Genomic DNA, 5,234 nt, shown 5'->3' with positions numbered 1-5,234 from the left:
AAAGGTCACCCACATGGGCCAAACTGGGAAATCTGCAAGCTGAAGTACGGTTAAACACATTTGTTTCAAATAATCAATCCAGATTCTGTTTCCAGACTATTTAGGAAAAAGGAAAAAGTCATATTCTGTTGCCACCCTTTTGGGGGTGATTGCATTTCAAACCTTTGATCAGTGAACAAAGGCAGAAAGACTTTTCATGCTGGAGTCAAAGATATGAAGGCAGATACCCCCATTGGAAGAGAGGAGCTCATCTGAGACAATTAGACACCATGAACACCTTCCAGGATGATCTCAAATGCTCAAGCCTCTTGGCCAGCCAATTCCTCCTACCTACAAACAAATGAGATGAGCAACTACTAGCCAAAGAGACTCCCTTCTGTAGGGGAGGTGGAGGTAGTCCCCAGTCCCTTTGGGTCAAGCTAAACCATACAGTGAGTCCCCCAGCTCACATAATGTGGGAAACCAGGGAATGAAAACCAATGTCATTGTAGTCCACCTCTGAGTCACAGGCTCATCCCCAAGTCTCTGCCCAAATTTAGCAGATCTCTACCTTCCACTCTTCCCCTAGAAGGATGACATTGGGTCCTGGTCTCAAGAGTCAACAGCCTGGAGGGATGCTGTGCCCAAACTTCCCTTCACCAGGGCTATGGAGGTCAGCTGCTTTCAGGTTAATGAGAGGTATCTCTTGTTTCTTTGTACCAGCACAGAGGAGGAAGGTTACCCTGGTGTTAAGCCATGGCCTTACTCTCTTGTTGCCAAATTTTGTTGAAAGGAGCATATGGCTCCCCAGGGCCCCCAGTGTGTATGGAGAGGTGCTGCTAACTACATATTCCACCCTCATAAACCGCATGAGTTCAAAACAAAAGACAAGTTCTAGAATGTGCCAGTCTGCTTACTTGATGGCCTCTGTATAAGAGGGATCTAAACCCATAGACTAAGGCTAAGCCTGCAGGCTGTTAACTCATCATTCCTGCTTTGGTCACCAAGGAATGACATTATGTATTTATTTTTTACTAAAGTAAGACCTGTAATTGAATTCCCTATTCGAGGGAGGGAGTGGTGGGTGGAAATGCAAGGTTCATTAGCACACATCCCCCGTCAGTCCCTTATTCACTCTCAGAAACAACGCATCAAGTTATCCCTTGTTAAATTCCTCATTTTCCATTAGAAGAGTGATGGAGTTGGTCAAAGGTAATGACTAAAGAGCATTACACAATTAACACCGTGTGAAATGAACTGAAGTGCAGCCTGGATGGATGGCTTCCAGTGAGAAACACTTACTTCAAGCTGTACATGTGAAGGGGCATCTTGGAGACAAGCTCCCATTTCTGTTTGCAGTGCAGATTAGTGAAAGTGTACTGTCATTGTGGCATCAAGCACAGCAGCATATCATCAAGGCCATTGTTCAGATTTGATTCTTGTCATGGTCAGTAGTGATTCTTGGGCTGAGTAGTATGGACTGAGGAGGGATAGGGACCAGGGCCTATTGGAAAGTCAGTGACAAGACCAGAGCTAACACTTCCCACTCCAATGCTGTACCCTTAGCACTCTGGGATCCTGTCCTGTAAAGATGGAGGCTGTAGGTGAGATGTCTGGGTCACAGATCTTGAGCAAGCCCAAACCCAGCCTGACCTGCCCATTCTCCAATTGCACCAATATAACTAGCCAGGACATGAAAATCATCTCGATTCTACCCAGATGGTGGGCCAGATGGTAATGGGCTGAAGGTCTTCTGCTTGATCCTGAGCCAGAGCACTCCCAGCATTTTATCAGCTCTCGAATCCCCTTCAATTTGTCTGTTTGTTTGTCAGTCTTTTTCTCTGTGTTCACAAAGGTTCCACTGACTTTTTACTGTAACAACATCAACAGTGAATGCTCAGAAAAAAACAAAATGCAAAATGATGATGATCCAAGAATTAAGGTGATAGTGCAGAATATGTTGAACTGATCAGGGTCTTAGGATTTCTCTTAAAACTTAAAGGAACTTCAGTCCTCAGATCATAGGTCTAAAAGTGAGAAGGATGCCTTAGAGCTAACGAAGCTATGGAATCATCATCAGAGTTTTCACCTGGAAGAGATCTTCAAAGTTATTGAGTCACAGGGTCACAGGCTATAGAGCTTAAGGCATCATGGAGAACATCAAATCCAAATTTTCCAGATGAAGAAGCTGGAGCCCTGAGAAATGAATTGCCCCAGCTTACACAATCCCTAAATGACTGAGCAGCAGCTTGAACCCAGGTATTCTCATTCTAAAAACAGTGCCTGTTTGCGTACCCTACCTTGCCAATTCTGTCACTTAACAATAGTATAAACTAAGGCATAGAATGATTAAGTTACTTGACCAAGATCACAGAGCTCAACTGGGCCCCAGGCAGAGGAGCCTCAGCCAGTCACTGTCTAGGCAAGAGTGGGAACCTGCAGCCTTGAGGCCACATGTCCTCAAGTGTGGCCTTTTGACTGAGTCCAAGTTTTACAAAACAAACTCTTTTATTAGGGGATTTTGTTCTGTGAAGTTTGGATTTAGTCAAAGTGCCACAGTTGAGGACCTAGAGGGCCACATGTGGCCTCAAGGCCATAGGTTCCCCACTCCTGGCTCTAGTCTGTTTAAGACAGGGACTTAGAAATAATTTTTTGTCTTCCCCCATTAGATTGTGAGCTCCTGGAGGACAGAGACTGTTTTTTGCCTTTTCTTTCTATCCCCAGCACTTAGCACAGTGCCTGGCACACAGTAAGTGCTTAATAAATGCATATGAACTGAATGTAGACCAGCCAGTCACTGTGGACTGATTCGGATATCAGTCATAGTCTACCTCCTATTGATGGAGTAATGACTCTTCATAGCTGGTCATACAGATTCTCTCTGGGAATTTCCATGAACCCGCTTAAATACCCCATAGAAGGTCCTACTGAACTAATGACTGCAATATGAGAATAAGCAGGACCTTGGAGAGTTCCAGGACTCTTGTGTATGTTAGAGTTACAGCAGAGCCATCATAGAGTGTCTTCATAGAGCATAAGAGGATGGAGGGCTGAAGATGGGCACCATGGTGGGGCTTCTCTCTATTTCCGAAGATGACCCCAAGCTTACACACAGAGGAGAACAGGACTCCATATTTATCTCTACATTGGCTGAAAATGATCCTTTGGTCGGCTTTCGTGTACTAAGTGCCATGGCTTCAAAATCTAAACTATGATGTTCAGTGTCAATTTTTGTCCCTGATTCCCAGACCAAAATGTAAGTTGTATGGAAAAAACAAAGTTACCTTAAGCCTGAAATGGCCTCAGTACTCACTCCTCTGACCTCATCAAGCCATTTCTCAGCAAAATCAGGGCCATCATTGGGAGATTGTATCCCAGTCCCAACTCCTGAACCTTCTGTTGCTTGGAGAGGAAACAAAGAAATATGAACTCTCTTTATACTAGAACCCCTTTTCCCCACTAATCTATTCATTATCTCCATGATGGTCACAGAAAACACATTTCTATGAGCATTTTCAAACATTAGGAAAGCCAGAATCAAAGAGATTTCATAAATAGATCTTTCCCCACTCCCCAAATCATAGCATCAGTGGCAGAAGTGAAGGCAGAGTCCAGATTTTCAAAGTAGGTTTTATTTTCTGTGAATTTCTGTTTAAATGATGCTCTACCACATACAATGGTTTTAGTTTGAAGGGTTTTGATGCTCATAACAGTGTGAAAGAGACAAAAAGACAGAGAGAGACAGCAACAAAAGCAGAGACACCAAATTGAACAGAGTTCAACTTACTGCCATTAGGTAGGGCTCATTTCATTCAAAAATCCCCACCAAATTTAGGTGCACTCAAGTGAGCATCCTACATAATATGTGCCAAAGTTTCAAATGTGCCTGAAGAGCCATAACTGTTCATAGGCAGAAAAGTAGCTCATCACCCCATGGATTGTGTCTCTCATAAGAAATAGAGATCATTGGCCCACTGGCAGCTATCAGATTAGAAAAGTTACTCTAATCCTTCTCATGTTACTCTTCATTTCTACCACTTGTGATAAAAAATGACAGCAATGTTCAAGAGAACAGATGAAGGCATTCTGAAATGAGGGAGGGAGAGAAGGAAAGAGGCAAAGAAAGAAGAAAGGAAGGGAGGAAGGAAGAAGGGAGGGAGGGAGGAAATCTAAAACTAGGAAAATCTAAAATTAAGCAATCTAAAATCTCAAACTAGGGAAGACTTTCCTAACAAATGGTAAGAGCCATTTAATTCACACCCAGCCTTCAGAGACCGAATGTAGAAAAACTAATCCTTATGTAGCTATTTGTCACCCAGCGAGAACAGATCACACACAGTCTATGAAACCTGGAGCACTCGTTGCCTTCTCAGAACATACATTTCCTCTAGCTTGAGCCTCAGTCACAACCACTACCACTAAGTTGGTCACTCCACAGGAAGACTGACATCATGCATATTGAGATTCATGAAGCCTATTATCTCACCCTGGCCTTAGTTCAATTACACAGCAGTCTAGCTTTGGACTCTGGGCACAAGGTGATATCTGGTGCATTTCTCACTACACATGTCAGGAGGAGGGCACGAAGAGCTATAAGGTTTGGTCCCTGGCCTCCAAAGACATTTCTTCACAAACTGGGTGTCCTGTACACATCTTAAGCTCAACATGCCCAAAGCAGAACTCATTAGCTTCTACCCCAAGCCCTTTTCCTAACTTCCCTATTAATGTGAAGGGCAGCACTAGGCTTCCAATCACCCAGACCTCAGACTAGATATCATGGTTGACTCTGCATCCCTTCTCATTTCTCCAAATCCAATCATTTGTCAAGTCTTGTCATATCTACTACCAGAACATCTCTTATCTATTCCTCCTCCTTTCATCTGACCCAGCCATCATTGTGATGAAGCACTCAACACATCATGCCTGGATTAATGCAAAAAATAACCTGCTGATTGATCTCCCCAGCTCCAGTCTCTCCTCACTCCAATCCATCCTTTATTCAGCTTGACAAGCTGATCTTCCTAAAATGCAGGTCTGACCATATCACCATCCTACCCCAAAATTCCAGTATCTCCTCGTTACCTCTAAGATAAATATAAAATCCTCTGCTCGGCCTTTAAAACCCTTTTAACATGACCACTTCCAATCTCCCCAGTCTTCTCACATCTTACCTCAGCCCTGCCCTACATACTCTTCAATGGAGGGACAATGGCCTACTTGCTATTCCTGACACATGACACTCCATCACCCAACTC

This window comes from Trichosurus vulpecula, chromosome 5 (assembly GCF_011100635.1).
Source record: "Trichosurus vulpecula isolate mTriVul1 chromosome 5, mTriVul1.pri, whole genome shotgun sequence".
Lineage (NCBI taxonomy): Eukaryota > Metazoa > Chordata > Mammalia > Diprotodontia > Phalangeridae > Trichosurus > Trichosurus vulpecula.
This window is presented reverse-complemented; position numbering follows the sequence as displayed.